Source organism: Trichosurus vulpecula, chromosome 3 (genome assembly GCF_011100635.1).
Source record: "Trichosurus vulpecula isolate mTriVul1 chromosome 3, mTriVul1.pri, whole genome shotgun sequence".
Lineage (NCBI taxonomy): Eukaryota > Metazoa > Chordata > Mammalia > Diprotodontia > Phalangeridae > Trichosurus > Trichosurus vulpecula.
The window spans coordinates 64581941-64609730 of NC_050575.1; the positions used below are offsets into that span (position 1 = coordinate 64581941).

The 27790-nt window shown below is 40.3% G+C and overlaps 1 pseudogene; it reads left to right on the plus strand.

Moving 5' to 3' along the window:
* Nucleotides 1-4265: 4265 nt before the first annotated feature.
* Nucleotides 4266-27203, plus strand: LOC118842078 (annotated as a pseudogene).
* The last annotated feature ends 587 nt before the right edge of the window (nt 27204-27790 follow it).

Consider the following 27790-nt stretch of genomic DNA (forward strand, 5'->3'; position numbering starts at 1 on the left):
CAGGGCTGATTGGTTCTTGAGTTGGCCCCTCCCCCTAGCATAGACATTAACACCTCCCCTCAGCCAGCCCCATGACTCATCACACAGGAAGTTCTGGTCCTGCCCCGGAAGAGCAAGCCCCAGCGTCCAGGGAAGCTCAATGAGGTAAGCTGAGTCATTCAAAGAAAACAAAGGCCATTCTGGTTACACTCCACCCCTTGTTATAGGATACATAATCTAATCAGCCATGTATCCTAGAACATACATTGTGATCCAATTACAAAGGAAACTAAAACATATCATTCATTATAAAGCAAAACATATCATTCAGTGACATTCCCAAACATTGGTTAACGATTCAAATGCGATCCACCCCTAGATCCCAGCAAAATAATCTCTTCAATCAATCATCCCCAAAATAATTATTAATAATTCAAATGTCCACCCCTAAATCCTTGTATCCATTACATAGGATCAATAATATCATAACAATAAAACAACACAGCAAGGATAACACAAAATAAGTAAACAGAACACTATCATCATTTCCACCCCCCTTGAACGATTGGGGCTCAAAATCTTGGGGTGAGGGGTGAAGGTCTCATTTTCCATAGCTTCTTCATGCTGAAATTGGATGTAGAGATGGCCCTGCCCCCAAAAAGTCCCATTCCAGAGGTCATTTCTTTAACAAGCTGGCAGGAATTCCAAGAATGCTACATGCTTAGGCAGTCACCGGAAAGTGCAGGGTGCTTAAGCCTGAAGGAAACAAAACTAGCAACAAGGTTAGCCAAAACAAAGGACAAAAAGAATAGACAAGTATGGACTATAATTCTTCAAATAAAATCATCTCAAGTTTGGTTGAGATTTCAGTTATGCAAAGATCCAACATCAGAGCCAAACTCAGGTGGGAAATGTTTCTTTTCAAAAGGAACATAATGAGGAAGCCAAGAGGATCCCACCCTAGATATAGACTAAGATTGTCCTCCCAGCCTTTCCCCAGATGTACAAGTTTTCATCCGTTGATCACACAAGGTCACCTTCACTCTGAGTGGCTTGTAGGCTTGCAGGAGCAGTTCTTATTTCCCTATTTCTCGTGTTATCAAGTCCTCTATACATTCTGTATAATTCATTGGTTGGAATTCCATCTATCATTTCAAAACCTACCCCTGCTCTCAATAAAGCAGTAAACATTTCTTTCCTTGTTACTCTCCTTTGGCGCCAAGTTTGCTGGTTATTCACTCTTCTCTCTCGAGGAGATCTATCCCTTCCCCAGTCACCTAAGTCATATAACTGTAAAATCTTATTTATCACTGTTGTAAGACGGCTCCCTACTTCTCCAAGCAATAAATTCAAAATTAGTTGTTTATAAGCAGGGGGAGCTGTCCTAATTATTAAATTCCTATGAGGCAGTCCCATTGGATCATTGTAATATTTGTCTGCAGTTCCTATCATAATGGCAGTCTTCATTACCTCCTCCTTTAGTCTCATGATACAATCTCTAAGTGAATACCAGGGTCTGTGCTCAGTGGGCCACATAGAATCAGTAGCATATCTCTTATTGCATCCCACAGCGGCTAATGCCAACAGAGTAGTCCTGCTATCACCATCTTCTTGCTGATGATGTTCCCTAAAAGCTTGTTGAACTAGAGGATCATGGCTGATACCTATGAATCTCATGCAGTCTGTCCCATCTACTGATATTCCACCGGCCCCTTGATCACTGAGTCTTACCATCCAAGATATCAATGGTTCTCCTATTCTTTGGCTGAATCTACTCAAAATATCTGTGACCTCTTGCGGTGAGAAATCTTCCTGAATTTCCCTTGTAACTGAATCTTCACCTCGGGTTTCTGTCTTCCTCCTTTGTATGGGTCGAGCCCTTGTCTGATCATTTAACCATCTCCTATTCTCTGTGTGAGGCACATCCTGAACCCCAGTAGTGTTTTGTGCCTCAGCCGGCTCTTTCTGGGCTGGGTTGAAATGCACTCTGGGCTTTTTTGGTCTCCTGTTGCTCTTAGCCACATTAATAGAAAAGTTCTCATTTGAGTCAGTTTGATCTCCTGCTATCTGAGATTCCCCTTCTTCCTGTGGGGTAGGAGTGCCCCCATGTCTTTCACTTAATCTCAATCTTTCGTATACTAGCCGGTAGGCTGATAACACTATCCAGCTTTGCCTAGATAGTGATGCCCCTGACTGAATCCCAACTTCTCGTAAACACTTTTCCAAATCCCTAGGATCTCCTCTCCGTAGCCTTGGTTCCCAGTTTTCACAGGGTCCAGCTTTTTTAGCCAATTCTTTTGCTAGGGAGGAATAAAATGGATCCTCCCATCCTGGGATATTCATCTCTTCCTCTGAAATTGTTCTGCTTCTAAATAGAGATCTTATACCTAGCGATCCTGTTCGTGACGCCAAATGTATCAGGAGGGCAGAGTTTATAATCTCAAAGAGGATCATAAACATGTCTGAAAGGTTCGGAACCGCCGGATATAAGAAACTCTCAAAGTAGAAGGCAGAAGAATCAAAACATTTATTTAGGCTCCACAGTAACCAACCCATGAACCAGAAGCCCCATTTTGATATGTTGATCAAAATCTTCCAGGCCCAATAAGTACGCCTTGCAAGAGTAACCAGGAGGCTACAGAGAAGCATGATTGCGTAAAGCAAAATCATGCTTCCCCCTCGATGGTAATAAGATTACCCACTGGCCTGAAGTCTTTGTTCAGCTTCCTCCCGTAGATCAGCTCTGCTACTGGCAGCTCCTGCCTCAGCTGTGTCTGTGGCTGAAACTGACGTAACTGTCGTAACTGCCTCTGTAACTGCCTCTGGCTCCAACTGTCGCTGTAACTGTCGCTGTAATGGCCTGAAGTCTTTGTTCAGCTTTCTCCCGTAGGTTAGCTCTGCTACTGGCAGCTCCTGCTTCAGCTGTGTCTGTCGCTGTGGCTGTAACTGACGTAACTGTCGTAACTGCCTCTGTAACTGTCGTTGTAACTGTCGCTGGCTCCAACCGGAAAAGGAAGAGAGGATCTTCAAGCTGTCCTCTCCCCTCTTATAGGGTCTCTGACATCATCAAGCTCCGCCTGAATGACCAGGGCTGATTGGTTCTTGAGTTGGCCCCTCCCCCTAGCATAGACATTAACACCTCCCCTCAGCCAGCCCCATGACTCATCACACAGGAAGTTCTGGTCCTGCCCCGGAAGAGCAAGCCCCAGCGTCCAGGGAAGCTCAATGAGGTAAGCTGAGTCATTCAAAGAAAACAAAGGCCATTCTGGTTACACCTTCTCCACAGTCTTTGGTGTTTGTGGGTTGAGAAGTCTCGTAACTGCCGCAGCTCACTGAACCAGGGCGCTAGGGCCCCCTCCGCCCGGCTTCTGTCTGGATGGTCCAAGTCGCTCAGGCTGGGCTCTGCTCCACTCCGTTCCCAGCTCCCAGCTCCGTGCGGGATAGACCTCACCCAGAGACCATCCAGGCTGTCCTGGGCTGGAGCCCTGCTTCCCTCTGCTGTTCTGTGGGTTCTGCCGTTCTAGAATTGGTTCAGAACCATTTTTTATAAGTTTTTGGAGGGGCTCGGCAGGGAGCTCAGGCTTGTCCCTGCTTTCCAGCCGCCATCTTCCTGAATGTCTGAATGTTAAGATATCTTCAACCCTCTGCAGGCTAAGATCTTTGAATAGGAGGCATGATGCTATATGGATTATGTATTACCTGTACAGCTGACTGAAATGTGTTCATTTTTATAGGCTGTAGCTAAGCAGTGGGGAAGAGGAGGGAGAATGATACAAAAATGAATAAAGGCTCAATCTTATTAGGTGAAATATATCTTAGATTTCTTAAAAACATCCACTGTATCTTTCTAAAAGCGACTAAAGCCTATTAGCTTCTTGTATTTTCAAACCTCTGCCTCAGTTTCCTTCTCTGTAAAATGGAGATAACAGTACTTAACCTCCCAGGCTAGTGAAATTCAAATGAGATTCATAGAGCACTTTGCAAACCTTAATGCACTATATAAATGTAGCTGCTACAATTATCATTATATGAAGACATTGGCTATCCTTTCAGAGTTTTAACACTAATTCTATTAATGATATTGTTGTATAATGCCGTAATCCCTTACAATTTATTAAATGCTTTCCCTTACAACTCTGGGTGTAGTAGATGGTAGAAGTATGATTACTATTTCAAAGATGAGGAAACAGGCCTAGAAAGCTAAAGTAACTTCTCCATGGTCTGGTCACACAGCTAGTAAAGAGTGAAGTCAGGATTGGAACCCAAATCCTATTACTGCAAGTCCGATGTTCTTTCCACGGGAGACACAAGCAATTCAATGTAATGAGACATTTATTACTTTTGTACTCTTTGAAAGGAGCCGGGAATACAAAGATAAGGTGAATGCTAAGTCCCGGCCTTTATCTATGGTGAGAGATGGCTATCTCTGCAATCTAGTCACCTGTCTCTAACTGTCTACTTGACATCTCCACCTGGATGTCCTAAAGACATCTTAAACTCTGTGTCCAAAACAGAATTCATTATCTTTCCTCCTAAACCCACCTCTCACTTCCCTATTTCTGTTGAGGTTGTTACCATCCCACCCAGGTTTGCAATCAGGAATCATCCTCAACTCTTTGTTCTCACCACCAATATCCAATATCCAATCAAGACATGAGCCTTCTGGGTTTGTATTGGTATGATCAGCCACAACTGGACACACTGTACATTGACCCCAACATTGTGCTTTCATTTTGATACTCTCTGAGCATGAAGGATAAACACCAACAATCCAATCAAGTGTTACAGATTCTACCTCTCCAAAACTCTCACATTTGCCTCCTTATTTCAATTTGTGCTATAATTTGTGCTAACCTTAGCCTAGGGCCTCATCTCCTCTTGCCTGGACTACTGCAATAGTCTTTCTAGTTGGTCTCCGTTCAGTCTCTTCCCTCTCTAATCCATCCTTCACACAGAAATGCTTAAAGCACAGATCTGGTAATGTCACTTCTCTATTCAGGAAGTTTAAATAGCTCCCCATTGCCTTTAGGTTAAAATACAAATGTCTATTTGACATTTAAAACCATTTACAATCTGCTTGCAACCTAGAATGCTCTGATTCATTATCTCTTCTTATGACCCTTCAAAGCTCAAGTGCTGCCACCTTTAAGGGGCCTTTCTTCATTCTCGCATTTGTTAGTGCTTGCTTTTCTCCACTCCCAATCATCACTGGATTTTTGGCATATCCTTTATTTACTTGTCTGTGGATATCTCTCCCATTAGATTGTAAACTCCTTATAGGCAGTTACTGTCTTACTTTTGTGTTTGTGTCCTCAGAACCTAGAACAGTACTTGCCATGTAGTAAGCACTTAATAATGCTTGTTGATTGATTGGTTCATAAGTAGAGTTAAGTCAGAAGGCTTTCCTGCAGGAGGTGAGTTTTTGGAACAGGTTTTAAAGGATTAGAAGGGCACATAGTTTACATTGATGGTTACTTTTTCTAAAATGACTGTTGTAACCAACATAAAATTTGTCCTCCATTGGTGAGTGGCTTTAGAGCTTATTCTCTCATCACAAAATATAAAAGCAAGGATTGTATATTTAGAGCTAGAAGCGACCTTAGAGGCCATCGAGTCCAACCCTTTCATTTTAAAGCTTTTAACTGAGGCCAAAGATATTAAATGATTTGCCCAGGTTCACATAGTGACTGCAGTGAGATTTGAATCCTGGTCTTCCTGACTTTAATTATCCTTCCTGAATTTATGTATCCACTACAACACTTTGACTTCTTTTAGTTCACTTTATTGTGCTATGATCAGTTGGAGTGGAACTAAGAAAACATCTCAAGAAATATGACAATATGACTTAACCAGCAGACTTTTTTTTTAACCTAGGTTAACATGAGAAATGTTTTTTCATGTCTGTCCAATGGGAATTTTGTAGATCTGTAATCACTTTTCACTCGTGACCTAAGGAGGCTGATGGAGATTGTACTTTGTATATGAAAGGCAGCAAAAGCAAAAACAGATCAAGAAAGCAGAACAATCAGAAGAAATTAGCTTTTTAGTCTCATTAATAGCAATAATAATGATCGCTTGTATAATGAGACTACATTACAATTTACAAAGTGCTGTCCGCACATCTCTGCGAGAGGCAAGGAGTACAAATGTCATCCCCATTTCACGGATGAAGAAAAAGACTCAGAAAAGTGACGACATAGCCAGCATTCTTCAGTGGCAACATCCCAGACTTTAATGGAGGCCTCAATCCTAGACTTATTACCTCCCAGGACAATGCTTCTCTCACTACAATATGTTGCTTCAGAATGCCTTTAATGATGAGTTTTTATATAAAACATTAGGTTTTATAGCTAGGGAGAAAATGAGAAAGGAGCAACTACTTAGAAAAACATTAAGTGGAGGGTGGTAATATTATAAACCATAGCAGATGTTGAAATGTGGTAGTGATGTGAAGTGTTTCTTGGGTGGGCAAGTTGTAACATGAGCAAAGATTGTCCTCTGACCGGGACTAGCTGATCACAGATGTTAAGGGTCCGGGGAGGCTTGGCAAGGGGACAGTGACCAGATGGAGCTACTTGAAAACACCATGGGAAGTCTTGTTTAAATCACAGAAGCAGTTACAAAAGCTATATCTCCTGTTTAGCACATTTAGGACTTGGAGAGAAAGACTAGGTTAGAGAAGTCTTTCTGAGTTCAGTGTCTACCTCTGGCTCATCATATAGCCATAAGCAAATGATTCCTTTGGGCCTTAGTTTTCTATCCATATTATGGACAGAGTCTAAAACATTAAGAAAATGCAGTATTGAAATGATTAGAAAATGAATATGTTTGGTGAAAGAGCATTGGATTAAGAGCCTGAGACTTATGTTTGAGCTGATGGTTTCTTACAAATAGTGTGATTATGATGGGGCGATTTATCTTCTCTGATCCTCAAGTTCTTTCTCTGTAAAATGGGAATAAAGATACATTCTGCACCCACTTAGCAAGTTTATGAATGTGAAATATAATGTGTATATAATGTTTTGTAACCATTATAAATGCCGTATATAGAACATGTAAGTTATGATCACTAGACATTGTTTTTCAGTGCAGAAAATTCTTGATTATGTTAATGTGGATGAGAGATTGCATATGAATAAGTGAATTCCAGTGGATAATCCAGCAATTTCAGATTAGCCACTGTTTCATCACTTCCCCCCTCCAAAGTTTTTATGAGAATTCTTAATAGGTATTAATAAAGGATTACTTCTCCTCCCCCGACCCCCAACTTTTGGGAGATAGAAACAGCATTGACCAATCAAATAGTCTAAAAGTCAAATCTCAAGAGGAGAGTGAATAAAGGAGCCAGAGTAGATTCATGGACCAATGTTGTTAAAATGTAGTCTATCAGCTCTAGAAGAGACCTTAAGTTATAGAATGTTAAAAGCTAGAAATAACTTTAAGTTGTAGGACAGTAGAGCTAGCCTAGACATAACCCTCTCAATTTACTTATCAGAAAACTGACAGAGACTGTGAAGTGATTTTCTTGGGGTTCTACCACCAGCTCGTGATTGATTGGATGAGTCAGTTTCCTGATTCTGTCCATCAGTTCTTTCGTAGTGGTCCACATTAATGAAAAAAGCAACCCTTTAAAGTCAGGGGCAGGCAGAATCTGTGAATCCAGTGGATAAACTCTAGAACAGGGATTCTTTTATGTCATGGACACCTTTGTTAGTTTAGCGAGGACCATGGACCCCCTTTTAGAATAATGTTTTGTTGCCTTCCTTCATAACTGAAGGAAATGATAAATTTCAGTTAGAGGTTAGTAAAAATGAAAAAGAGATTTTTTTCCCCTATCTTAGTTCATGGACCCCCAGAAATCTATCCATAGACCTCTTTGGGACCTCTGGCCCCCAAGGTTAAAACCTTGCTCTAAAAAGATGCTCCATTTTGTCAACTCCATTCATTTTATAGCCAATTGGATATTATAAATTAAAAAGTCTGAGGACTAGGTATTAGTTGGCATTACAAAATTATCTTTTTCTTTTCCCTTTCAGATTACCATGTGTCATATCAGTGTGTGAACTCTGTTTTGGGGAGGAGAAACATCTTTTTTACATATTTCCTTTTAATGGTAAAGAAAGTAAAACTATTGCTCAGCAAAGACACCAGGAATAGACTGTACCATATGGCACTGAGAGGTATCCATCACTGTAGCTTCTAAAGACTGAGCTGAAAATAGCCCCATATTTCTGCACTGAGCGAGAATTAGCCACTGGCTGCCAAGAAACACCCATTGTAGCAGCTCTTCAGCCATGTAATTTAAAATAATTACTAATTAAATGAAAATAAAATAGGGTCCATAATAACAATAATAATCACTGTAGCATTGGTCATTACCCAAGTTACTGTTTGTTGGAGCGTTACCTAGGGGGAAGATCACTTTTCAAGAGGGAAGAAGAACTGCAGTTGGAATTGACGTCTCGATCATTACTGCTGAAGTAAGGAATCGGATTATCTCTAGGGTGCTTGGCAACCACAGGCCTAATTTTATATTCCATCCATAGTGTCAATCTTCTGTTTGTTTCAAGAAATTTGTACACTAATATAGAGAGCAGGATGCCATTGAAAACAAAGGAATAAGGACAGTTGTGTGGCTTTAGTCGATGGATTTCGGTCATTGCAGGAAGCAATGAAAGCAATCGAGTCCTTTGTGACAAGCATTCTTAACCCATCTCAAGACAAAGTGGGGACCCTTTTGGCAACAACAGTGTGTGTGTCTGTGTGTGTGCATGCTTGTGTGCTTGAAATAGCAAGTGGGCATTAGAGTGCAGGAGGTGATTTATCTGGAACATGTTTTTGATACTTGTATAGTCACAGAAAAAACCTGTGGGATTTGTTAGCGTTAGAATCTATAACTGGCTATGTTTGACGTGTAGGATGTGGTGTCTTAGAAGTACTACCTGTCTTTGGCAAGTATGAAAACTGAGCTACGGTGACTTGTCAGATACCCATAAAAATGAAGCTGAAGTAAAAATATTTCTGGGTTTGAACCACATTACCTTGCTCTTGAATCCAGGTATTTGGTCTCGTGAACATTGTCACTTTCTGCTAATAGGTGGTGGCAGGTAAGAGGTCAAGGGCTAGAGGACGGTGTCAAAAGATTCAGGAGATGTGAGAGACAATCTAGCCAAAACCCCTCCTTTTACATTTGAGGACACTGAGGCTCAGAGTGGTTATATCCCTTAATATATCACTGACATGTTATTTGATAATCAGACTCTTCCATGGCCACATAGATAATAACTTAGATTCAAACTCAAGTTTCCAAATTCCAAGTCCAACACCTTCCACTACCCTGCAAAAGAGAATAGTGAGGTAGATTGACTCAGTAGATAGAAATAGCTGTTCCCATTCAATCTAAAAGTAACCAGGTGTCAGGACCAGGGGAGTAGTGCAATGAAAACAGGGCTGAACTCAGTGTCACTGGGCCTGAATTCAAATTCTGACTTTGTCATTACCCATGTGACCTTAGGTAAGCCATTTAACTTCTCTGGGTCTCAACTTCCTAATCTGTAAAATCAGAGGGTTGGACTACTTGACCTCTGACTTCCCTCTAGCTTCTAGATCTATGATCCTATGTAGGGAAGCTCTGAGGCACGGTCAAAACCAGGAAGGCTATCAAAAAGTTATCAAGCCAATCCATTAAATATTAGAAACTAAACAAAAGCCAAGTCACAGTCCCTTGCACAAGTTTTAGGGATGGGTGTCTAATCCTATGATTTCATTGATATAAGGAGCAAAACCAATATATATGAGGAAACCCCCTCCACCCATGCAGATCTGAACATTTTTTGCAATTTCTATTCTTAGTCACCTGGGGGAACTGAAAGATTAAGTGAATTACCTGGGGTCACACAGACAGGATGTGTCAGAAGTAGGGCTTAAGCCAAGGTCTTTCTGACTGAGGCTAGTATTCTCACTTAATCACATGGCTTTGTACACAGTAGGCCTCAAGTAAATGTTTGATAGGTTGAATAGGAATGGTACTGGTAAGGTACTGCTTGTCAAGGGCAAACTAATATCCCCAAATATCAGAGAAATACTTGGGATATCAGAGCTCAGGCTCGTTGGAGGAAATGATACTTTGCTGGGCAGGTTGACTTACACAGTCCTCTTCATACTGGGTGGACTGGCTGGCTTCATCTCCTTGTACTCATTTGAGGAGCAGGCTTCATAGAAACTAGCATCTGGACAGTTAGTGTATCTTTACTGTTGAATTCCTTCATAGGTTAGCTCAGATCCCACTTACCTAAATGCAGAAGACTCCGTGAAATTGCCTTTTCTTTATTGCTTTTCCATATTTATTCTTCAGGATACACAACTCTTTCTCCTAGAGGGTGTGTTTGGCTCAATTGAAAATGTGAACGTTTTGTCATTTGTATATATTTCCAGTGAACAAATTGTATTTCTCCTCTCTTGCTTTTCTTCCAAATCAAGGTTTGCAGATCCAGTGGAAATTAACCAAGGGAAACTAAATGGGCGCTGTAGATAAACAGAAAGGAAGGGTTTGTTATAATTTTCTTGGAATACAAAACCAGATGAACTTAATGAGGATGATATTCTTTGAATGAATGAGAGGCTATTTTCTTTAAAACATGGAAAATGAAATTTTAAAATGTTTTTCAATTTCTCCCTATGTTCCCTTTCATTCTATGATTTCTTTACTTCTAATGGGATAATGTAAACCTGTTTTCTCTCTTGTTATTAATCAAAACTGTCGATTTAACCCAAACTGAAAGAAAGCATGGAGGTTATTAAAAGAAAACAACTTCCAATTGAGCAGCTAATAAATGCTGAAACACATCCACATTTCTCCTATTGATTATCTCTTGCCTACGGAGGGAAACACAAGCTCATACAGTACGCTGCCTGTGGAAATGAAAGATTTAATTAGATGAAAATAGAATGAGCTGGAAAGATCTACAGCACTCGGCCATCAAATGATTGTGATTCATAATTGGCTATTTGAAATGCCCCTACTTCTTGGGCCTTTTTCACTTAAAAAAGTCCCTATAGTGCATTAAGATGAACACAGTAGTTAGTAAATTTTCCCTTGGGCATTTTACAAGCTCAAGGTTATGGGCTAGAATGAGCACTGTCATGCCATAAATCAGATGTAATGGAACAGCCTGAAATTGAGAATTAGAGAACAGGAGCAGAGAGACCACAGTTCCCTCTCAACCCAGGCATATCACTGAACCCTTAAGGAGGAACCCATTTCGGGAAGCAGTGGCAGGGGAAGTGATAGTAGATGTTCACTCCCCTTCTCCCCCACCCCTCACCCCCGAAAAAAAAAGGAGACAGGAGATTTAGAGAGGGAAAATACTTCCAAATCCACTGTTTCAGTGTCACCTTATAAAGTTTAACACCTGGTAAATATATCTGATGCTTTAAAAAATGGAATCATGTTGATAAGTCTGCATGCAATTTGTCACAAATTTCTCGATACGCTTGATTGTATCTCAACCTTATGTAATGGAAAGAACACTGGATTTGTAATCAGAAGACCTGTTCTCCAGTCCTGCCACTTATTGGCCATGTGACCATAAATCACCTAACCTTTCAAGCTTCAGTTTTCTCAACTGCAAAATGGGGATGATAAACCTTATGTGGGCTAGCCACATAAGCAAAGCACTTTTTTTTTTTAAAAAACAAGCATTTATTAAGTACCTACTAGGTGCCAGGAGCTGTGCTAAGGGCTTTACAAATATGTTATTTGATCCTCACAACAACCCTGGGAGGTAGGTATGATTATAATCCTCATTTTACAGTTGAGGAAACTCAGGCAGATAGGTGAAGGACAGCCAATGTCACATAGCTAGGAAGTGTCTGAGACCGCATTTGAACTCAGGTCTTTATGACTCTAAGATCAGGGCTCTATCTACTGCAACACCTTGTGCCAACTAGCTGCTATAGTAGTAAGGCAAAATTCATGACATCTGAGAGGGCCATGGACATGCCTGAGTGGTTTGGAATTGTGGAGTATAAGAAATTCTCTAGGTAGAAGGCAGAGGAAGTATAACATTTATTTAGACTCCAGAGCATCAAATCTAAGGACCAATGCCCCCAATTTGATACAGTAGCAATAATATTCCAAAACCAGTAGGCCCACTTTGCTGTAGTAACAAAGAAATTATAACAAAATATTATAGCAAGGAACCAAGCAATATTTGTAACTTCCTTTTGCTGTTAGGGCCTTCCTATAGAAGATCACTCACGAATCCCAATTCTCCGCTCTCCTGCAATTCTGCTGACTCCGAGTTCCTTGATCTCTGAAACTCTCTCTTGTTCAGCACTCTCTGCTCTGTAGTCTCTCTTAATGCTGGCTCTCTGCTTCTGAATCCTGTGGCTCTCTACTCTGCTGCTCTGAGTTCTGCCACTCCCAGTTCTGGGCTCTCTTTTTATACAGTCCTAGCCATCATCTGATTGACTAGAACTCAGTGCACATACTATTGGTTCTGGTCTTAGCAACTCCCCTTAGGAACCTGAGGGCTTCCTGCCTCTGGCAAACTAGCAAACTAGTTTGCTAACTAGCCTAGGGCCTCACATCTAGTTAGTGAAAGGGTGTGGGCCTGTCTCTAATCAGGCTTCCCTTTGTTGGCCCCAGATCTTTCACTTATTGATTGGCTTTACAGCTGCCTCTATGTGCCTTTTTCAAGCTGTAGAGTCTGATAAAAATGTAAATAGCTATTATATGTCTAGTGCTTTTCAGAATTCTATCACTCTTTATTGCCTGGGTACTATTCCTAAAGCTCTTATTATATGTTACCTTGTAGTCATTTGTATAGATCACTTATTACCTTTATAGATTGTAAGTTCTTGCAAGGGAGGGACTACCATATACATTTGTAACCCAATGGTGCCTACCTTGGGGTCTTACAATTTGTAGGTGATTAGTAAAGATTTGTTGAAAGAATGAATGAAATTAAATAAAAGAAGACAGAATCCAATCTTTCTATTCTAGTTGAGGAGCTAACATTCATTCATTTACTCAGCCATTCCAAAAATCCATATTGATGGCCTAATATGTATGATAGTGGGAGGTAAGGGAGAGACATACAAAGAATCGGATACATGGTCTGTGCCCTAAAGGAGCTTATAGCCTAGTTGAAGAGTTTGCAAAAAATACATGAAATGAGTTAGAGAACAACCTAGGTACTATATAGATGGTACTGTGTGATGTGGGCTACATAGGGAAGAAAAGAGTTAGTTAAATTTAGATCAAAGCATTTATCACATGCCAATCACTATGCTAGGGATATAGAGCCTCTGCCCTCAAAAAGCTCACATCCTATTGGAGGAGACTACACATATGTTTATATACATATACATATATGTACACATAAATCCATATATATATACACACAAATATATACATATTATACATTATATATACATATATATATGTGTATGTATATATATATATTATATATACATATGTGTATATATTTGTAATGTATCTATAAATATATATGTGTGTGTATATATATGTATATATGTACAAATTAACAAAATAAATCATATACCTTAAAGGGGGAGACCCTAGCAGATGGGAAGATTAGGAAAAGTCTCATTTAAAAGGTAGCATTTGAGCTGCGCTTTGAAGGAAACGGTATGCTAAGAGGTAGAGGTGAGGAAGGAGGGCATTTATAGACATGGAGGATGGCCTGGAGGTGCATGAAGGGGAACCATATATAATAAGGCCGTAAAGACACAATGCATTCAGTTTGTGAAGGGTTTTAAATGTCAAACAGAAGACTTTGTATTTGATCCTAGAGGTGATAGGGAGCCACTGGAGTTCAATAAAGAGGAGAGAGACCTGGTCAGATCCATGCTTTAGGAAAATCACTTAAGCAGCCTTGTGTAGGATGGATTGGAAAGGGGGAGAGGTTTGGGGCAGAGGCACCAATTAAGAAGCTAATGTTGTAGTCCAGGTAAGAGATGATCAGGGACTTGAACTAGGGTGGAGCTAAGGGGATGGATTTGGGAGATGCAGTGGAAGATAGAATGGACAATGTTTGGCAGTAAGCTCCCATATTAGAATGCAAGTTCCTTTCAAGCAGGAATTATTTTATTCTTTGTATCTGTAGTCTTTTGCACTTAGGACAATGCCTGGCATATAGTGGCATTAAAGTAAGTCTTATTGATTGATTGAGAAGGTGAGGAGTTGAAGGTGACATCGAGTTTGTGAACCAGGTGACTGCAATGATGGTGGTGCCCTCAGAATAAATATGGAGGTTCTAAAGAGAAGTGAGTTTAAAGAGAAGGATGATGAGTTCTGTTTGCAATGCACTGAGTTGGAGACATCTATGGGAATCCACTTCCAAATGTCCAATGGGCACATGGGTGTGGGTTTGGAGCTCAGGGGAGAGAGACTAGGAGCTAGTTATAGATAAATCTGGGAGTCATCTATATAGAGGTGGTAATAGAACTCATCAGAATTAATGAGATCACCAAGAGAGTATAGAGAAGAACAGAGGACCTAGGACAAAGAACTGGCATACACACACAGTTAAAGGATGGAATATGTGGGTGATGATCCAACAAAAGAAACTGAGAAGGTACATCCAGACAGGTAGAAGAAGATGTAGTGCCAAGAAAACAAGAAAGGATCAAATATCCAGAAAGAGAAGGAAGTCAATCAACAGTGTTAAATGGGTACAGAGAAGTCAAGAAGCGTGAGTATTGAGAAAGGGCCAAATTTGGCACTTAAGATGACGTGGTAACTTTGGAGAAAGGAGTTGCCATTGGATGATGAAATTAGAAGTGGAGACAATGAGTTATAGACAAAGGGTTTGGCTGTGAAAGGGTAGAAAGATAGAGGATAATAAGTCCAAGGAAATGGGAGGGATAATATTAATGGCAGATCATCAGTCCCAGGTGGTTTGAAGTTAAGGATACCCTGATGGGATCTTTTTCTTAATTCCCCACTGTTGCAGTGCCTTCTAGCAAATAGAGCAGAGACCTTTCCTTCTTGGTTTGGCAGATTTGGATTTTACAGTTAGAACTAACAGTTCTTTAGGCTTAGCCTAAGATTTGAGAGGCCACTTCAATTTCTCCAGTGAGATGATCTCTTGTTGGCAGCTGGTTACTTCAGTCTTCACTGTAGGTAGAATCTTGGGAGTGTTAAAATGAGCAATGAAGGAGAAGATAGCATCTGTCTCATATAGGGAAAACAGAGATAATATCCCAAATAGATGGGGTAGCATGGCAGAGTGGAATGATTGCTGACTCTGGAATAAAAGGACCTATATTAAAATCCTGCCTCTGATACTTGTTACCTGTGTGATCTTGGGTAAGTCAGATAAACTTCCTTTGGCCTCAGTTACCTCATTTGTAAAATTGGGGGCGTATTGAACCTTATGGCCTCTGAAGTCTCTTATAGCTCAACATTAATGATTCTATGATGTATCAAGACCCTTCCATTTCTGACATCTCATGACATATATATGCTCAAATTCATTTTACATTTGTCTAAATAATATCTGCTTCGTGTACTCAAAAACATGTCTGTTATTAGTTCTAGAAATGCGTCTTTGTTGTCTATATTGTGTGCCCCCAAAAACCTCTATTCTAAAACTAATTGTTAGTTTCCATTAAAGTTCTTCATCCTGGTGAGGAGACCATGATGGCTTCTTAAAGGCCCTGTTAGGGGAGATGAAGCTCTGGCAGACTCTCCCAGGCTAAAGATCTGGTACAGGTTCGTTGACTGACTTTACATCTGTTGTCTGAGCAGCAGTCAGTCAACAAGCATTTATTAAATCCTTACTCTAGGCAAAAACAGTCCCTGCTCTTAAGGAATTCATATCCTAATGGAGGAGACAACATGAAGTGTAAATGGAAGGTAATTTCAGAACACATGGGCTAGGGTGAAGGGGCAGGGAGGATTGGGAAAGGCCTCTTGCAGAAGATGAGATTTGAGTAGAGTCTTGAAGGAAGCTGTGGAAATCACGAGTCAGAGGTGAGGAGGGAGGGAATATGTTCCAGATATGGGGACAGCCAGTACAAGTACATGGGGCAGGGAAAAGGAGCATGCAAGAATGGTGACTATACGAGTGGAGAGGAGATACACAAGAGAGATGTTGTGAAGGTAGAAGCAATAAGATTTGACCAAAGATTATCGATGTGGAATAAATGTGAGCAAGGAGTCTAGGATGATGCCAATGTTGCTGACACCAAGATTGTGAGTCTGTTGTGGGAGAGAGGAGAAGAGGGGAGGAGGATTTTAGCACCCTTGACAATTATAGGAAAGTTGGGAACAGGGGAGAGTTTTGGAGGAAAGATGAAGAATTTTTTTGCACATGTTGATTTTGAGATGCCTATGGGATATCCATTCTGAAGTGTTAAAAGGCATTCAGTGATGTGAAAGGAGCTTGCTGCATCAGCTAAATTCATAATTGCTCACCACTATAAGGTTAGTCACTCGAGGAGGTAGTTGAAATTTTTTAGCTTTTGGCCATAGCAGTTCATGAGATTGTCTACATGTGGAGGTTTCAGTCTACAAAGATGAAGATATACCCTCATTATTACTGGGATAGCTGACTCAGGAAGGGGACTCTGTGGAATGGCTGACACTTTGGGGAAGGTGGGTTTAATCTAAAAAAAATTGGAAAGTTCCTCTAAATGGATTGTATTTTGCTTCTAGATCTCATATTGACCTCCCACCTTGAATCTTAGTCCTATATTCTGCAAGAAAGGCTTTCCTGATCCCCCTTAATGCTATTTCTTTCCTCTATTTTTTATCTCCAATTTTTCTTGTCTATATCTTGTTTATACAGAAGGGGTTCAGATTCACCAGGATGAGAGAGTATGTTTTATGCATTTAGAAATGTTATTCTGGGAAGGAGTCCATAGGCTTCACCAGACTCCCAAAGGGGCCTAGGACACAAAACAGGTTAAGAACTCCTTCTAGGTGGGAGCTGGGGGTGAGGGATGTATAAGCTCTGAATGTATAAGCATCCAAATACGGGAGATAGAATGTTAAAGGCCCCTGAGGATGAAAACTGCTGCAAGAAGGTTTGTGCCACAGAACCCTGACCCAATTTTGAAGGGATCCTTGGACATACAATATCCTCCCCCATCCTCCCTTCTCCTACTTCCCTTGCTGAAACTCAAATCAGGTTGGAGCATGTAGTGCTGCCTTCAGAAACCAGCTCCTGTGTGGAAGAAGACAAGTTTCTTAAGACATATAAAAATCTAAATGCTCAAGCAGTAAAAAAAAAAAGCAAAAATCCTTTGGAAACTCAGTAGCAATTGTCAGAATATCAGTTCCTGTGGTCCTGATTGTTTTTTCTTCACACTTTGACTTAAAAAATACATTTTTAAAATGTTTACTGTGTTCAGAGTACTGGCTTCTTTTCTTCTGAATAATATTTTATTTTTTCCCAATTACACATAAAAACAATTTTTAACATTCATTTTTTAAAACTTTGAGTTCCAAATTCTCTCCCTCTCTCCCCTACCCATCCCTGAGATGGTAAGCAATTTGGTATATGTTATACATATGCAATCATATAAAATGTATTTCCATATTGATTATGTCGTGAAAGAAGACACAAGACCAGAAAAAATAAAGTGAAAATAGTAGAATTTGATCTGCATTCAGACTCCATAAGTTCTTTCTCTGGAGGTGGATAGCATTTTTCATTATGAGTTCTTTGGAATCATCTTGGATCATTGTATTTCTGAGAATAGCTAAGTTATTCACAGTTGATCATTGTATAATATTGCTGTTACTGTGTATAATGCTCTCCTGGTTCTGTGCATGTCACTTTGTATTGGTTTGTAAATCTTTCCAGATTTTTTTGAAATCTGCCTGCTCATCATTTCTTATAACACAATAGCTTTCTATTATCACATATACCACAACTTGATCAACCATCCTCCAACTGATGAGCATACCCTCAATTTCTAATTCTTTGCCACACAAAGAGAGCTGCTATCAATATTTTTGTACAAATAAGTTCTTTTCCATTTAAAAAAAATCTCTTTTGAGATATAGACCTACTAGTGGTATGGCTGGGTCAAAGGGCATATGTACAGTTTGACAGCCCTTTGGGTGTAGTTCCAAATTGTTCTCTGGAATGGTTGGATCCTTTCACAACTCCACCAACAGCAGAGCAGTTTTCAGCACTGGGGATCGATTGAGGTGGGTTGAGATACAAAGTCAGTGGTTGAAGACAGTGTCTTTAGCTTGATTTGTGACTCATCTAGGGGACTTGTTAAGTTTGGAACTCAACGCATATTCTCTAGGGAGTTTGTCCAGGTTGATTTTGCAGCACCAACCTCCTGTGTTCATAATTATCCTTGGGTGTCTTGCCCTTCCTCAAACTATAGTCTGAGGCTTTGATATTCTTAAGGGAAATACAAGGACAAAAAAACCCCATCCTTAAGGCTCCAAGAAAAGACAAAAAAACCTTAACAATTAGAAGTACACAAAAGTGGAATGGGCTGCCATGAGAGATAATAATATTCCCTTAATAGAAGCTTTCTCAGTGATATTGAAGTGAGGATTTTCATTCAGGTACCACAACCAGACTAGGTGGCTTCTGACCTTTCCGACTCTAAAATTCTCTGTGGAAAATAAATTAAACTTTATTCCTGCCCTCATTCAGCTCACCATCTAGTAAGGGGAGACTGATGCACATAAAAATAACTACAATGTAAAATGATACATACTGAATGTCCAACAAACTAGGTCAGATGACTGAAGCCATCCAAGATGGGGTATTCTAGAAGAGGGGTTCTTAACCTGCGGTCCATAAACTTGGATGGAAAAAAATTGCAGGAATTATTTTAATATAATTATTTCTTTTGCAATCCCATGTATTATATTTCATGCATTTAAAAACATTGTTCTGAGAAGCGGGTCCAGAAACCTTACTAGATAGCCCAAGGCATCCATGACACAAAATAGGTTAAAAACCCATGTTCTAAATGGATAATGGCCTAGGGTAGGCAAATGGGAGGGTAGGGTTCGAGTCAAACAGCTCATTGGGGAGTTTGGGGAGCTAGGAAGGAGAAAAGATCATTTTGGAAGGGAGGGATGAGAAAGGCTCTATGAAGGAGGTGGTAGCTGAGGTGGATTATAAATGATAGAATGGGATTTCCCCAATCAGAAAGACAGAGAACTTATGGTAGAGAATGGCGAGTAGCCCAGTATGAGTGTAGTGAACAGACCATTATTTTTGTTTTTCTGTCCTATTCTCTACTTATTTCCCATCCTGAACCTCATCTAGTTGGCCCTAGATTTGTGGGTGCTTGTTACCCTACCCCTTACTTAACTGTACCATGGCATCCTCAGTTTCTTGTTATCTCATCCAGGTTATAGAATTCAACCATTTTAGAGACAGAGAAAGAAAAAGATCTCAGAATACAGAAGGCTCTTCCATTAACCTTGAATTGAAACATAAAACACTAATTTAAACCAAGCAGAAGGCATTACAAACGTGATCTCTCTTGGCTCCATAAGCACTGGATTGATAAGAAACAAATTAAAAATGCAGGTTTCTCAAAGAACTGCAGAGAGGTGTATTGCCAACAGAATTGGTCTTCCGCTATGGGCCGCTTTAGACTCTCCCAGTGTGAAGCATAGATGGGAGTGATTACTGCCCATGGTGAGAACATCAAAGCCGGGCATCAGAGTTCACTGAAGACATTTTGAAGCTCTGTTTATTTGATCCATGCATAAATAAGCTTTTTAGTCTGCAGGGGCCTCCTTCAGCTGTTGATGATGGGGAATGAGTTCTTCAGTGGTGAACTCTCAAACTAGGTCAGGTGGCTGAAGCAGGTTTCTTAGCTTTCTCTCCAGATTTCTTCCAACTAAATGAATTACAAAGGAAAAAAAATTGTCATCGCGCAGTATAAATCCGTCTCAATTCTTTCTATCATGACGATAGGCACTGCTAGGAGGAATTTGGAAAGTAGAGATAATGTCTAATGAGGTTATATGTATCTTTTACAGCTTGCAGAATGGAGACTGCCAAAGCTGTAGGCTTCTGGAGGTGAAGACTTGGTTTGTTAATTAGCAGAGTGATTAACTTTTTAGGCATAGACTGGAGCTTTTCAACTGAATGAATGTATTCAACCAATGTCAATTCTATTGATGGCCTGACCCTATTGACTGAAGAAAGAAAGAATTTCAATCTTAACGATTTGTTGGCATTGATACACCTAGCAAATGCCATAACCTGACCCATCCCTCTGAGGCCCTCTTGCTCTTCCCCTTTTGGCCCCTTCCCTCCAATTCTGTCCCTACATAGATAGGAGCATAGGACAGGTATCTACAGAGGTCATATGGGAGCAAATCCATAATACCTCTTCTATCTATATCCTTTCCACTCATACATCCATCATTCCAATTCAGATTGGTATCGCTGGTCATTTGAATTATTCTTCCGCCTTCTCTTATCCCAAATCTTTCTGCCTGGGTTCTACAAGATTGCTGCTCATAAAAGGGACCCACAGGATTATAGAATTTGAGAGCTAGAGACCATCTTATGCTCTTCTCCCTTAACCTCCATTTAACAGATAAGGGGAATTGAAACCCTGAAAGAAATGAAGGGATTTGTCTAGGATAGCTTGCTGTGTTTATTCTTGCTTTTTCTAGAAATTTCCTATGCTCCCCTCCTATGAGTCCAAAAAGATGCACTCTGTCCTAGCATGTCTTCTTGGGACATTGAATCAGATTTATTTCCTAGGCCTAGATTGTTCAGCTATATGGTGCTATTATAATTCAGCAATCTCTGGATCACTGCCATCTATTATTATTTTTAAAAACAGAAACAAAGCACTCTAGGGACATTTTATAATGCTGGAAAACAGTCCTATACCTCTTGTTGACTTTTATTTTTAAATTTATGGATGCATTTTATTTTGACACAACAGATTGTTCTCCCCAAACACTCTGATAAAACCCTGCTTACAAAGTACATTCTCAGGGAAAAAAAAAGTTTATCCATTAGTAACAGGAAGGAAGGAGAGTGACCTTTAACTGACAGTTACATGACACATTGACTTGTATTTGGCTCTACTTTTGTTGCCTTTCTGAACTGACTTTATTCACATGGTTGTAGGCATATATATATATGTATATATATATATATGTACTGTTCTTTCGATTCTACTTTTTTCACTTTGTATCACTTCATACAAGTCTTCCCATACTTCTGCAAATTCTTCATATTCTACCTTTCTTATGAGGCAGTAACTGCTATTCATTTAAAAATAGACTTCATTGTTATTTATTGATATTTAGACATTTTTTTTACATCACCTCTTTCTTTCCCTCCTTCTAGAGAATCATCTCTTATAGAAGGAAAAAAAAATTCAGCAAAACTAATTAACATATTGAAAAAAATCTGACATATGCAGTGTTCTACACTAGTGGACTCCAACCTCTGTAAAGAAAGGAATTTGGGAATGTTTCTTCTCTTATCCTTTCTTTTTGGTAATTTTGTAGCATTCATTTTTGATTGTTCTGTGGCGGTGTTTTCCCCATTTACACTGTTACAGTCATTATTATATTGTTTTCCCGGTTCTGCTTACTTCACTTTGCATTAGTTCACGTAAATCTTTCTGTGCTCCTCTGTAATCATCATGTTCATTATTATAGCATTCCATTATTATATTCATTATTATAGTACATATATAATATATATAATATATATATATATTATATTCATTATTATAGTATTCCATTGCATTCATTTACCATGATTTGTTTAGCTATTCCCCAAACACTGGGTTTTGTTTCTCGTTTTTTGCTACCCTGGAAAGTGGCTATAAATATTTTAGCATATATGGAGCCTTTCTTTTTTGTCAGTGACTGCCTTGGGTGTATTTGTCTAGCAGCGGGATCTCTGGATCAAAAGGGATGGATATTTTAACCACTTTATTTGCATAATTCCATACTGCTTAACAGAATGGCTATACCAGTTTATATATCCACTATCAAAGCATTAGCCTGCCTGTCTTTTTACAACTCCTACAATATTGCTCATTCCTGTCTTTTGTCATATTTGCCATTTTGCTGGTTATGACCTGAAATATTAGGGTTATTTTGAATTGCATTTCTCATATTACTAGTGATTTGGAGCTTTCTTTAATATAGTTGTTAAGAGTTTGCAAGTCGTCTTGTGAGAATGGTTTGTTCATATCCATTGACTGCTTCTCTATTGGCAAATGGCTTTTAGGCTTCTATTTCTTTTATATACATGTATACCTACACATATGTGTGTATGCATATACATGTGTGTGTGTATACACACACACACACACCTAATTAGAGATATTCTCATTGACCATTTCCCTTCTTATCCTAGATGCATTAATTTTATTTGTGCAAAAGCTTTTCAATCTAATGTAATAAAAATTCTCTACTTTCTTTTTTCTTTAATTCTATTTTCTTTAATTGCCCCTATTCATTGTTTGCTTAATAACTCATTCTCTACCCACATCTGTGAAAGTTATATGATCGATTTCTCTTCTACTCTTTAGAATAAGTTTTTGTTAATATTTTCTGTTTCTTATATCACTAAAGCTATCTCAAGTATTCCTCTCACTCCCCCTTACAGAGAGCATCCCACATGACAAATAGTATTTTTTACAGAGTAGGAAAAAAATCAGTTATCTCATTTTATAGATGAGGAAACTGAGGTAAACAGAGTTAAGTGACTTGCCCAGTGTCACACAGCTAATAAATGTCTGAGATTGGATTTGAATTCAGCTCTTCCTGACTCCAGACTCAGTGGTTTACCTAGCTGCTCTTATTCTCTACCCCATGCCTTTGCACAGGCAGTTGCCTCTATATCTGTAATGCATTCCTTTCTCACCTCCATCATTTTTTAATACTCAAGTCAGATACTACTCCCGCAGGAAGTCTTTCCCGATCAGTCCCCCAATTGTTACTACTCTCTCCATCCTCAATTATATTATATTTACTTATCTGTGTACTTGTTATATCCCTTGGGAGAATGTAAGTGCCTTGAGGGCAGGGATTTTTTTTAGTCTTTATTTCCTTGGTATCTTGCACACTTGGCATATTCTTATTCAATTGAATTGTCCAATATCATAAAACTGCCAAATGGTAGAACAGGAACATCAGGAGAATCTGGCAAAACTCTGATCCCCTGACTCCTAATTCAGGGCTTTTCCCCTTATGTAACTTGATGAGTCTATGACAAATCTTTTGTAAGAATGTGCCCTTTACCCTGGTAGCCCCAGGCAACATGTCCTTTTGCCAAGCAGGTTAAAGTTTAAAATACAGATTCTGTCCCTGGGCTTAGGCCCCTCTAAACAGCATGTGCAGACAACTTGGCTTCAAGAGAGACAGCAGCTTCAGGGCATTCTCAGACTCTAGGGAGTCTCCATTTAAAAGCTGTGCCTGCCTACTTTGGGCATATGGGAGCTCCCCCTGACCACCCACCCGTGGGCAGAATTAATAGACCTCCCTGGTTCATGCTACCCAGGAACATTAATTTGTGGCCAAGTTATTGAGAAAGTGCCAACCCCTCCTCTAGCAGCATTGTACGTGGTGCTTTATCCCATCTGGCTTCTCATCAGGGCCCAAGTTAGGGAGGGGGGATAGTCTTCTCCTGATATATTGGACTTCTATTCCTGTACCTGGTTCTATAGATTAGGTGGGAATCCTCAGCCCATTTGCCTCCTTCCTTAAATCCCAGCCTGGCTAACTCCACATGCTAGGCCATTAATAGGTATATTGACCTGCTGACTCCCTGCCCTAGTAGGCTGCCAATGCCCGCAGCTGGGTCCGCTAAACCATAACTTGTCAGCTTAACCTCCTACAAAACTTCTTCACCCATTTATCGATCGTGTCCTTGGGCAGAGATCTATAGTTTAAAAACTTGTCATCAAGCCATATTTGCTGCTCTGAATTTGTACCTCTATCCCAGCTATCATACTCTTTATTTTATTCCTCAAATGAGATCGTGTATTATAGTAGACTGAATGCTGGTGCTAGAGTCAGGGTTCGAAACCTTCCTCTGACACTAGCTTTGGAAGGATAAGAAAGTCATCACATGACCACATTACATCTCATCTCTCTGATCCTTAATATTTTCACATCTATAAGGTGCCAATAATAAAACCCATAATGCCTACCTGTCAGGGTTGTTTTGAGAGTCAGATGGGATATTGTGTATTAAGTACTTTGCAAACTTGAAAATCCTGTAGAAACAGTTATTAGTATTTGTTGTGGCCAACTCCATGCTTGGTTGTTTTTCATTCCAGAGAGCGTTGCTTTCCGACGTATAAATCTCTTATTGCTATAACCCAAATTTCCTTGAGATTGGGGTCCTGTCTTGATTCTCCTTACAGCCATGCTTGTGACTAGAGTGTTGTCCCTGAACCTCATTGCTTGGGCCTGGCCCCTATCTCATTGTTTTGGGATCCCTTCGGTGGCAAAAACTTACTTACCTGGACTTTTGCTTGCTGTGAAATTTCCCCTCATGGCAATCCCTTGCTGGCTTGAATTTCCCCTACTTATTGCTGGGATCTGGCCTACCATACCAATGATAGAGCCTTCATTCTGAAAGGCCCTCTGGGCCTTGCCATCCACCCTATGTCTATACCTTTAAGATTTCCTACCATCTGAACTTTCTTTTGTGTTGTCTCTTCAATAATAGTGTGAGCTCTCTGAGAGAAGGTATTTTTTTTTATCCCCAGCACTTGGCATAGTGCTTGGCACATAGTAAATGGCTGATAAATGCTTTTTTCTCTCCTTAATTGTACTTTCATTCAACCAGCCCCTCTCAGGCTTGGGGGCAAAGCTCCCCACACCTTGTAGCTGTAACAACAGGCCTCAAGGTTATCCCAGCCCTGTTGACCTTGTCTCCACATCTTTGAAATGAGAGGAAAGCCACTCCTATCTTTAAGACAGGTGTGTTGAAAATTTTGGGGGAAAGTTGGGGAAGAGAATCAGGGAAGAAAAAAGAGAAAATCTATAAGGTTAGAGCTAAAAAGCACCTTAGTTTCAAGAGAGACAGCAGCTTCAGGGCATTCTCAGACTCTAGGGAGTCTCCATTTAAAAGCTGTGCCTGCCTACTTTGGGCATATGGGCATTTAGTCCAACCCCTTTATAGATGAGGAAACTGAGATATGGAAAACTGAAGTGATTCGCTGATTCCTATCTTAAGTTCCAAAGGTAGGACCTGAACCCAGGTCCACTTATACCACACTGCCCTACCCAAGAAGGGAAGCCAATCAGGGAGTGTGGCACCGGGAAACTCTGCTTAACTAGGTGGCAACAAGAGGGGACACAGATTCTGACCAAGTCTTACAAAGTCTATGTCTAAGATATAGCCTCTTCTGTTTAGGAGCTAAGCATGGCAGGGAAATGGATAAACACAAGGGAGGCATTGTTTTATTCATGACTATGGTTGAGAGATAATCATTATTATTTGACTCCTAAAAATATAGCCTGCTCAGAAGAAAACATTCTAGTCTAATAATCACTTGTTCATTAAACTCATAGCAATGGAAGAGATAGCAAGGAGTTTCCGATAGGGAGCTGATCCTGGAATCAGGAAGACGTGGTTCAGATCTTACCTCTGATCATACTGATTATGACCTTGAGCTCCTCCTCTAGCAAGCAACTTTCCCAGACAAATCTCTAAGATCATAAATTTCCAAGCAGTTGCAGGTTTGTAAAGGGCACTTCCTTACTGGGAGTTCTCTATACCAGTGAAGCCACAAATCCTGACTACAAGAATAGTTAGACTGCAATGTAAATGATTAAAATGTATTTGGATGGGGGAGGGAGGGAGTAGCACATTGCCTACAATCCTTGCTTCTAGGGAGGCTGAGGCTGGTGGATTGTTTGCACTCTGGAGTTCTGAGCTCAGTAGGGCTAACGCTGATTGAGTGGCCACACTGAGTTTGGCACCAATATGATGGGATCCTAGGAAGGGTTGGGGAAAAGGAGTTGAGAATCAGGTTGTCTAAGACCGATGCAAGTCAGAAACAGAACAAATCAAAGCTGACCAGTATGGAAATCGGGCCTGTAAGTGGTCTTTGTCTTTGGGAGCAACCTGGGAGAGATAGGGAAGACCCAGTCTCCAAAAAAAGTATTTGTATTTCTATTTTTTTTCCAACATGGCTAATGATGGAGTTAAAAATAAGGCCAACCCCTATGATGAAATGTCCTGGGAAAGGAAGTATTTCTGATGTGGGCCAGAGCTGAGGGATTTGGAGGGTAGGGTGGAGGATGGCAATTTTAGAACTGGAAGTAACTTTGGTCAGCATCCCACCTAGCTTCCTCATGTTGTATATTAGGATATTGAGGCCTACAGAAGGGAAGAGACTTTCCCAAGGTCACAGAGATAACTAATGGAGAGCTGGGAGTAGAATACAGGTCTCTCGACTCTTAGTTCTTTCTTTACCACATTGTTTTTGTTTTCTTTTTGGGAAAGGGAGGACATGACACCCTGAAATAGTGTAAGTAGCATAGGTGAGTCGTAGTGGCCTATGTATAGCCTTAGTGGCCTCAGGATGTGTTGGTTTGTGAATGAGAGAACCTCGGAGTCAGAGGAGGCTCATTCCAGTCTTAGCCCTGGCACTGAGTTGCCATATAAATTAGGGTGAGTCATCTCCCCTCTGGAGCTCTGTTTCTTCATTTGTAAAATGAGGAGGAAAAGAGCTGTTGTGTTAGCTGTTACAGTGGCTGAAGAGAGACACACTCTGTGGAGGCTGAAGCTGGTGGGGTTCATTAGCTGTTGGCAAGCTATCACTGCAGAAATGGCACCTGGCCATGTCAGACAAGGAGTGGCGAAAGATGGTTTGAGAACTTATGCAGGTTGTCCTGGCCAGAAAGCCCAAGATGTACAGCTTCCTGGGGCACGCAGACCTTCAAGTTGTCTATAAGAGACACGCCAGCCTCTACTTCTGCTGTACTATTGAGAGCCAAGACAATGAGCTCATCACATTGGAAATGGTCCACTAATATGTGGAGCTCCTAGACAAATATTTTGGCAGTGTGTGCCAGTGTGTGCGAACTAGACATCATCTACAACTTTGAGAAGGCTTGCTTCATGTTGAATGAGTGATGTGTGGTGATATCCGGGACACCTGTAAGAAAAGTGTTTAAAAAGCCATAGGGCAAGCAAATGAACTTCAGGAGGAAGAGGTGTCACCTCAGGGTCCTGGAAGAGATGGGTTTGGCATAGCTCCCCACCCTGATGGATAATACAAGGCAGAGTTGGAACTATGGCTTTGAAATCCACACATTCAGATGAATAATAACAATAAAATTAATAGCTAACATTTATATCTCATTTGCTCCTCCCAAGAACCCTAAGATGCTATTATTACCCCCATTTCACAGGTGAGGAAACTGAGGCAAACAGAGGTTAAAAGACTCACCTAGGGTCATACAGCTCATAAGTGACAGGGACCAGGTTTAACTTTCCTCTGGGTTGTTTCCTCTTAGAGTGAGCTGTGAGTTGCGAACCTCCTCCAAACATTCCTTCCTTCCCTGGATCCATCATTCCCTGTTCCCTCATTTTTAACCAGTTGATGATTGAGAATTTGGAGAGTGAATAAAGACTATTTCCAAGGACTCTGTGTGTGTGTGTGTGTGTGTGTGTGTGTGTGTGTGTGTGTGAGAGAGAGAGAGAGAGAGAGAGAGAGAGAGAGAGAGAGAGAGAGACAGAGCTCTTTTCCCATTCTATGAGAATAGGAATAACTATGAGTTCACCTGAACCTTGATTCCTTTTCACATAAACTATACATATATAAATATGTCAGGTTAAAG